Here is a 9,588-nt window from a genome sequence, read left to right on the forward strand (position 1 = left end):
ACGTTATTCCTTATTGATAGATGTAAAACAAGCAGGGGGAAGGTGTACTTATATGTTTAGCCAAACCATGAGTCCTGGATCCTGTGTACTTGGTTTGAACAATCATTGTATGATGACAGAGTCCATTTAAAGATCCATAGGTGGAGACGGCGATTGACATGATTCTCACTATGGAAGAGACCTTTCAACCACCTGCAGAAGTGCTAGGAGAAGGAGAAGCTATCTGTGGGCTCATTACAGTATATTTTTCTCTGACGCTCTTGAACATTTCATAGAAAAATATACCTGGTTGTGCAGCCAGGCTCTGTTTCATGCTTTCCAAGATTTGAAAAATGAAATAAAAGTGAGTTTCTTGTGAAAAAGTAGTAAAACATAAAAAAGGTGTAAATTGGGAATCAAAGTAATTGTATTGGGTCGCAGAATAAGGTTGACGTGGTACTTACTATGTATGTTCAGCTTAAATTTAAATACAATTCCAGATTTAATGCCTGCTACAGAAAAAAAGAATTAAAAGTGATCAAAAAGTTGTATGTACCAAAAATGTTATCAGTAGTAAGGAAGGCTTAACCCCTTAAGGACGAAGCCAATTTTGTACTTAATGACCGGGCCATTTTTTGCAATTCTGACCAGTGTAGCTTTATGAGGTTATAACTCTGGATCACTGGATCTTGGTGATTCTGAGAATCTTTTTTGTGACATATTGTAGTTAAGGATAGCTATAAATTTAGGACAATATATTTTGTGTTTATTGTGAAAAAATCGAAAATTTGACGAAAATTTTGCAATTTTCAAACTTTTAATTTCTATGTCCTTAAACCAGAGAGTCATGTCACACAAAATAGGTAATAAATTAAATTTCCCACATGTCTACTGCACATCAGCGCAATTTTTGAAACATTTTTTTTGTTAGGAAGTTATAAGGATTCAAAGTTCATCAGCAATTTCCCATTTCTTCAACAAAATTTACAAAACCATTTTTTTCGGGACCACATCACATTTGAAGTGACTTTGAGGGGCCTAGGTGACAGAAAATACGCAAAAGTGACACAATTCTAAAAACTGCACCCCTCAACGTACTCAAAACCACATGCAAGAAAGAAGTTGATTAACCCTTCAGATGCCTCACAGGAACTAAAGTAATGTGGAATGAAAAAAAAATATTTTACCTAAAAATGTTGCTCTAGCATCAATTTATTCCCTTTTAGAAGAAGTAACACAACAAAATGGACCCCACAATTTGTTACCCAGTTTCTCCTGAGCGCGATGATACCCCATATGTGGTCAGAAACCTCTGTTTGAACAAATGGGAGAGCTCGGAACAGAAGGAGCAATATTTGAATTTTGGAACACAAATTTGGCTGAAATAGATTGCGGTTACCATGTTGCATTTGCAGGGCCCCTAAGGTACCTAAACAGCAGAAACTCCCCCACAAGTGACACCATTTTGGAAACTAGACCCCTCAAGGATTTTATCTAGGGGTATAGTGACCATTTTGAACCCACAGATACTTCACAAAATTTGATAACATTAGGCCGTCATATTGAAAATGTTCTTTTTTTTCACAAAAATGTTGCTTTAGCACCAAATTTCTCACTTTTTCAAGCAGTAACACCAAAAAGTGGACCACCACAGTTTGTTACCCATTTTCTTATGAGCACGTTGATACCCCACAAGTAGTCAGAAACCTCTGATTGGACAAATAGAAGGGCTCAGAACGGAAGGAGCAATATTTGAATGATGGAAAACAAATTTGGCTAAGAAAAATTGAAAGTACCATGTTGAATTTGTAGGGCCCCTAAGGTACCTAGACAGCAGGACCTCCCCACAAGTGACTCCTATCTGGAAACTAATTTGGAGACCCCTCAGGGATTTTATTCAGGGGTATAATAAGCATTTTGAACCCTCAGGGGCATCAAAAAATGTTGCTCTAGCAGCAAATTTCTCACTTTTAGGCTATGTGCCCACAATCAAATTACACTGAGTCTGTGGAGATGTGAGTGTTGTCCATGGGAGAATGCAGCTGACCATGATCCATTTCGGGCCGCTGCTGACTTTAGCTCTATTCTCCCTTGGGAGAACACTCGTCTCCGCAGCATAAATTGACATTCTGCAGTGCTGGATGTCAGTTTATGCTGTGGAGAAAATAAGCACAGTGGGCAGGAGATTTCTAAAAATCCTTCCACTGTGCCTCTATTGTACAACAGTGTTTTGGATGCAGTGAAAACACAGAGTCAAAAACACTTGAAACCCTAATTGCGGGCTGGCAGTCTAAAAATCTAGGAAGGATGGATGGATGGATGGGTGGATGGATGGATACAGACAGACATATATATATATATAATATAATATAGCAATGCGGCACTCCAACCAAGTTAATGGTGCCTGGATAGGGTCCAACCCCTCAATCAAAAAATCCAAAGATCCAGCACTCATATAGTTTGAAAACTAGTAGTCCTTTATTGAAACAATTCTTTATTGGAACAAACAATTGTGTGCGTACTTTTTTTGATATTTCGGTCAAATGACCTTCATCAGATCACACTGTGACAGAATAAAAAAGATATATATCAATGTAATGATTAACATAAATAACTAAATATACATGCATAAAGCTCATAACATGTTGTATCCCAAAGTAAATAGACTCTGATGATACCTCAGAGTGTTGGGCCATATATATAAATCTGTAAATACATACAAATGTATAGGCATACATAGAAAAATTATGAAAGAAAAAAGCTGCATCACGGACAAAACTGATTCTTGCTTTGCAATTTGTCAAATACAAGTCCTATGAAATAAAGGAAAAATGGGACATAAATTGCTGTCATAGAAACAGAGTACTGTGCAAAAAGGGGGGAGAGGAAGATGCCCTTAAGATTTAATCAAAGGTTCCCATCATAAATAGTATAGAACCAAAGCCAAACCAAAGAAAAGAAATAAGTGCACTTACCAATGTTATGAAAATAATAAGGATCATTAGGTTTTTAAGGAAACTGCCCGTCCGGGTCTGTGGTGCCTGTGTCCTCTCTGCCCAGCATCTGGGATTTAAATAAGCCGCCTAATAAGGTAAGGGGCGTGTAGGTACTGACAGCGTAACGTCACTTCCGGTGCGATCACAGGAAGTGAATGCTGGATGGCAATATGTAAACGGCCCGGTTGGCAGACAGGAACAAGCGTGGGAGCGCTCAAAAGCCAGCGATTAAACATGAGTGCTCATGTAAAATATAATTATAACCTAACATAGGTAGAGATTGATAATTTTAAGTATCAGAATAAGACTATAATTAGAATATCCGGAAGTCACTTCCGTTATGAAAGACGGAAGTGACGACCCTGGATGGCATTCCGTGAAAAACTCTGGTTGGCATAAGTGCGCTAACATAGGCATAAGCGCTAGTGATATTTGGGCTATTTTATGTACTTCTGTTAGCAAAATATTATTACAACCCCAAAACCTATATTACAGTATGAAAAGTATGTATCCAGTAATAGAATAGAAAAAGAAGTTATCCATTTATGAGGGGAACCGAATATAATAAATATAGCAAATATAAGAAAGGGTATAAGGGATGGGAAAATTTAATAACATAGGGATAAAGGGGAAGGGAAATGGGGAAACGGGGATGGTGCTCTTTAATAGGACGGAAATTGGGAAAACACACTTAAGATAAACAAGAAAGGAGGAAACTAAGAAGGAGTAAGAAAGGAGGAAGAATGAAAGATAAAAGGAAAAAAGCAGAAAGAAAAGAAAAGGAAGAAGAAAAGGAAAGAAAGGGGGGGGAAAGGAAAAGGAAGAAAAAAAGAAAAAAGAAAAAAAGAAAAAAAAGAAAAAAAGAAAAAAGAAAAGAGAGAAAAGAGTATATAACTATAAGTGTGGAGGGAATAGGAACAAGGGAAACAGGAAAGAGGTTAAGGAATACCTATCCGATTGGACCATCTTCCAAACCACATTCAGCTTCTCTGCTAAAAAAAGAGAGGAAAAAAAAGGGAAAAATGAATATAAGTATGAAATACCTATAAAAAACTAGAAGTGTCAAAATCCCGATTCAGACCTTTCGGTTCTAATGTCTGAAGCGTAAAGATCCAATATGCCTCCCTCTGTTTTAGAATCTTAACCCTGTCACCTCCCCTTCTGTGTAAGGAAACCTGTTCTAGAACCTGAAACCTGAGCTGGCTTACACTGTGGCCCTGTTTTCAAACTATATGAGTGCTGGATCTTTGGATTTTTTGATTGAGGGGTTGGACCCTATCCAGGCACCATTAACTTGGTTGGAGTGCCGCATTGCTATATTATATTGTGATTTTCCTATAGTGCGGGCACCCACTTTTTGAGCATGACGAGTGAAGTTTTTTCTTATACTGCCAACGAGACAGCGGACATTGTGGGTCGCATCACGTTACAAAATGATTTTCTTCAGATTCCGGCACAAGAGCTTAAATCCCGGGATTACCAAAAGGAGTCTCGAAAGCTGCAGAATCTGGAGTTACACTGTGCAACGATTGCTGAATATGTACGGGTGCAACGAATACCAAGAGGATTACGGGTTGGTGTCCGACCGACCATCTTCAGCGACAATCAGGATTACTGCAACCGTTTTGAACATATTTTGAACAAATGTTCATTTGATTTAATGACCTTAACCTTGGATTACCTTAGTCAAGCAATTTCCTCCAAACGTGAAGAAATAGCAGCGATTGAACAGCAATTAATTTCAACTTCATCAGTGGAAGATTTTACGAAAATTAAAGAGGATACTATACGAGATTTATCAATACAAAAAACCGAAAGTCAGAGGGTTAAACGTGAGAAGTTTTTGCGTGATACCGAAGATTACAAAAATAATAGAGTTTACAGATGGCGTGATACAACTGTCCGCAGGTTCCCAAGACGCTATCAATTTTCATCTAGCGACAACTCAGCCTCGGATTCAGAGTTTTCCTATACAAGAAGACCAAAACCGGTTTTTTTAGGTCAAAGAAATCGTCGAGGCCAAAGAGGAAACCCCGCCGGGGGGGGCAATGTCGCCGATTCAACCAGGTCAATGATAATGACCAGGTCGCAGGTACGGCGGACTCTATTGTAGTGAATATTTCATCCAAAAATCTTTCCTCTGACCAGGTAAATCTACTACAAAGAGGTTTATCTTTTTGTCCATCTTATAGGTATGATAATTTTCAGTTACAAATGGACCTATTGAAATTTTATCGCAGTTTGCGCATTAAGGCGCATTTCTCATCTCCCCTGACTACAGGTTTGAGACCAATAGAACCTCCTAGCACAAGTACTCCTATTAATATCAAGGGGTTAGGGCTTAAAGTTAAGAGCATGTTTATGCCACCTAAAAATAATCCTCCAGTTGAGACCTTTATAGGATTATTAGAGAAGGACGTATCTTCCTTTTGTAAGGATGTATCCAATAAAACATTACACTGTCCCTCCAATTTTTCTCCTAAGGACAAATTAACATTAACATCACTTATAGAAGACAAAGAGATTATTATCAAACAAGCGGATAAGGGAGGGGCTCTGGTGGTTATGGACCGGTCTGCATATTTACAGGAGATTCGGAGACATTTAGAGGACAGAGAGGTATATGGTGCATTATCCCATAATCCCACCAACAAAATACGTGACAGAATTAGAACTGTGTCCAGCCACTACCTACAGAAGGGGATCATTGACCAAAAAACTTATGATTACTTACAAAAACAGAATCCCATGATACCGGTCTTTTATGTATTGCCCAAGATTCATAAAACCTTGATCAACCCACCTGGAAGGCCGATAGTGGCTGGCACGGATTCTATTTTGTCCCCCTTAGCTATACTTTTGGAGAGGATTATTACTCCCTTAACTAAAACTACACCATCCTTTATTTTGGACACGGGTCACTTTTTACGAGTTATTAGAGATTTGGGTAGTATTCCATCTCATGCTTTCCTAATAACTTGGGATGTAACGAGTTTATACACATCTATAATGCACCATAAGGGGATGACAGCTGTACATGATTTGTTGTTGAAAAATGATGTTTCTATTGAAGTACGAAATTGCTGTCTGGATCTTTTACAAATAGTCTTAACTGAGAATTTTTTCTTATTCCAGGATACCTTTTATATCCAAAAACAGGGTACCGCGATGGGGTCCAACGTGGCACCCCCCTACGCTAACGCATACATGTATTATTTTGAAGAAAAATTTATATATACTCATAAGGGTTATAAGGAGCACTGTATTTGCTGGAGAAGATTCATAGACGACGTGTTTTGCGTTTGGGGGGGCCCGTTGGACTCCATCATGGAATTCCATCAACATATAAATGAGGTATGGCCAGAGCTTCAGTTTGTTATTCATTATGACTTGTTCAAGATTGATTTTCTTGATACTACGGTTACTAAAGGTTGTGACGGTAGGTTACAGACAGATTTATTTGTAAAATCTACGGACAGGAATAATTTGTTGTTATATAACAGCTGCCATCCCAAGGCCACCAGAGACTCTATCCCTAAATCACAATTTCTAAGGGTTCATAGGATAGTTAGCCAGGAGGATGTCAAAAAGACTCGATTACAGGAAATGAGGTCCAAATTTGAGGCTAGAGGTTATCCAAGGGAAGTTTTGAATACTGATATTACTAATAACATTACAACTCCACATAAGATCAAAAAGAATCGCTTGACATTTGTACATACCTATCATCCTTTTGCGTATAAGATCCACAAATTCATAAGAAGTCATTGGGAAATTTTACGAAAAGGATATCCAGACATAGAGGAATTTAAAGTACCATTTCTCCCATGTTTTAGACGTCCCTCGAATTTGGGTAATAAATTGGTAAGGGCCGATGTGGGCACCAGTTTAACGGGTCCTATTCAGACACATTTTATAACACCAAGACGTGGCACCTTCCCGTGTTTAAGTTGTCCTCAATGTAACAACGTATTGAAGGGAGATAAGGTTTTACATCCCTACAGTGGCCGGGGTTACCCAATAAAAGGTTTTTTTACTTGTGACACCTCATTTGTTGTTTACGTTATTAAGTGTCCTTGTGGCCTGCTATATGTGGGAGAAACGACACAGTCAGTAAAAGATCGTATATCTCAACATAAGTCAACAATAAGGTGTGAGAGATTGACACTACCACTCCCATTACATTTCCATAAACAGGGCCACAGTGTAAGCCAGCTCAGGTTTCAGGTTCTAGAACAGGTTTCCTTACACAGAAGGGGAGGTGACAGGGTTAAGATTCTAAAACAGAGGGAGGCATATTGGATCTTTACGCTTCAGACATTAGAACCGAAAGGTCTGAATCGGGATTTTGACACTTCTAGTTTTTTATAGGTATTTCATACTTATATTCATTTTTCCCTTTTTTTTCCTCTCTTTTTTTAGCAGAGAAGCTGAATGTGGTTTGGAAGATGGTCCAATCGGATAGGTATTCCTTAACCTCTTTCCTGTTTCCCTTGTTCCTATTCCCTCCACACTTATAGTTATATACTCTTTTCTCTCTTTTCTTTTTTCTTTTTTTCTTTTTTTTCTTTTTTTCTTTTTTCTTTTTTTCTTCCTTTTCCTTTCCCCCCCCTTTCTTTCCTTTTCTTCTTCCTTTTCTTTTCTTTCTGCTTTTTTCCTTTTATCTTTCATTCTTCCTCCTTTCTTACTCCTTCTTAGTTTCCTCCTTTCTTGTTTATCTTAAGTGTGTTTTCCCAATTTCCGTCCTATTAAAGAGCACCATCCCCGTTTCCCCATTTCCCTTCCCCTTTATCCCTATGTTATTAAATTTTCCCATCCCTTATACCCTTTCTTATATTTGCTATATTTATTATATTCGGTTCCCCTCATAAATGGATAACTTCTTTTTCTATTCTATTACTGGATACATACTTTTCATACTGTAATATAGGTTTTGGGGTTGTAATAATATTTTGCTAACAGAAGTACATAAAATAGCCCAAATATCACTAGCGCTTATGCCTATGTTAGCGCACTTATGCCAACCAGAGTTTTTCACGGAATGCCATCCAGGGTCGTCACTTCCGTCTTTCATAATGGAAGTGACTTCCGGATATTCTAATTATAGTCTTATTCTGATACTTAAAATTATCAATCTCTACCTATGTTAGGTTATAATTATATTTTACATGAGCACTCATGTTTAATCGCTGGCTTTTGAGCGCTCCCACGCTTGTTCCTGTCTGCCAACCGGGCCGTTTACATATTGCCATCCAGCATTCACTTCCTGTGATCGCACCGGAAGTGACGTTACGCTGTCAGTACCTACACGCCCCTTACCTTATTAGGCGGCTTATTTAAATCCCAGATGCTGGGCAGAGAGGACACAGGCACCACAGACCCGGACGGGCAGTTTCCTTAAAAACCTAATGATCCTTATTATTTTCATAACATTGGTAAGTGCACTTATTTCTTTTCTTTGGTTTGGCTTTGGTTCTATACTATTTATGATGGGAACCTTTGATTAAATCTTAAGGGCATCTTCCTCTCCCCCCTTTTTGCACAGTACTCTGTTTCTATGACAGCAATTTATGTCCCATTTTTCCTTTATTTCATAGGACTTGTATTTGACAAATTGCAAAGCAAGAATCAGTTTTGTCCGTGATGCAGCTTTTTTCTTTCATAATTTTTCTATGTATGCCTATACATTTGTATGTATTTACAGATTTATATATATGGCCCAACACTCTGAGGTATCATCAGAGTCTATTTACTTTGGGATACAACATGTTATGAGCTTTATGCATGTATATTTAGTTATTTATGTTAATCATTACATTGATATATATCTTTTTTATTCTGTCACAGTGTGATCTGATGAAGGTCATTTGACCGAAATATCAAAAAAAGTACGCACACAATTGTTTGTTCCAATAAAGAATTGTTTCAATAAAGGACTACTAGTTTTCAAACTATATGAGTGCTGGATCTTTGGTTTTTTTATATATATATATATAGTGCTGGCCAAAAGTATTGGCACCTCAGCAATTCTGTCAGATAATACTCAGTTTCTTCTTGAAAATGATTGCAATCACAAATTCTTTGATATTATTATGTTCATTTAATTTGTCTTCAATGAAAAAAAAAAATTGTCATAAAGCCAAATTGGATATAATTCCACACCAAACATAAAAAAGAGATTGGACAAAAGTATTGGCACTGTTTGAAAAATCATGTTATGCTTCTCTAATTTGTGTAATTAACAGCACCTGTAACTTACCTGTGGCACCTAACAGGTGTGTCAGGTTTCCAGGTTTTCCAGTTCTCTTTTGAATGAGCTTGCCCTCGGTTAACATGGAGTTTACTGTTCTGTTGCCCTACTTCCTGTCCAGCTGCTTAAAAGGCCGCCTCTAAGCCTAGTCCAGTGCCTGAGTATACTGCTTGCTGTGTGCTCCTGCTTTGCTGCTGCTAATCCTGTTTGCCTTTGGATCCTCCTAAAGACTACCGACCGACCGACTCTGGACCTTACCCGGTTTCTCAAGCTGTGCCCGGATTCCGTCTGCCATCTTCGGTCAGCACTCTGCCCGGTTCTCTCTGGTTCGTAACCACTCTGGACATTCATCCCGTACGGACA

General features: G+C 38.2%; 2 long non-coding RNA genes across 2 annotated transcripts; one reads left to right on the top strand and one right to left on the bottom strand.

Moving 5' to 3' along the window:
• Nucleotides 1-2,661: 2,661 nt before the first annotated feature.
• Nucleotides 2,662-4,104, bottom strand: LOC142290374 (uncharacterized). Its single transcript, XR_012750278.1, has 3 exons — nt 4,057-4,104; nt 3,925-3,967; nt 2,662-2,792 (listed from the first exon to the last, which is right to left on the bottom strand). It is a non-coding gene; the product is annotated as an uncharacterized LOC142290374 (long non-coding RNA).
• Nucleotides 4,105-7,260: 3,156 nt separating this feature from the next.
• Nucleotides 7,261-8,703, top strand: LOC142290375 (uncharacterized). The gene is made up of 3 exons (XR_012750279.1): nt 7,261-7,308; nt 7,398-7,440; nt 8,573-8,703. It is a non-coding gene; the product is annotated as an uncharacterized LOC142290375 (long non-coding RNA).
• Nucleotides 8,704-9,588: the final 885 nt, after the last annotated feature.

This window comes from Anomaloglossus baeobatrachus, chromosome 2 (assembly GCF_048569485.1).
Source record: "Anomaloglossus baeobatrachus isolate aAnoBae1 chromosome 2, aAnoBae1.hap1, whole genome shotgun sequence".
In the NCBI taxonomy this organism is placed as follows: Eukaryota; Metazoa; Chordata; class Amphibia; order Anura; family Aromobatidae; genus Anomaloglossus; species Anomaloglossus baeobatrachus.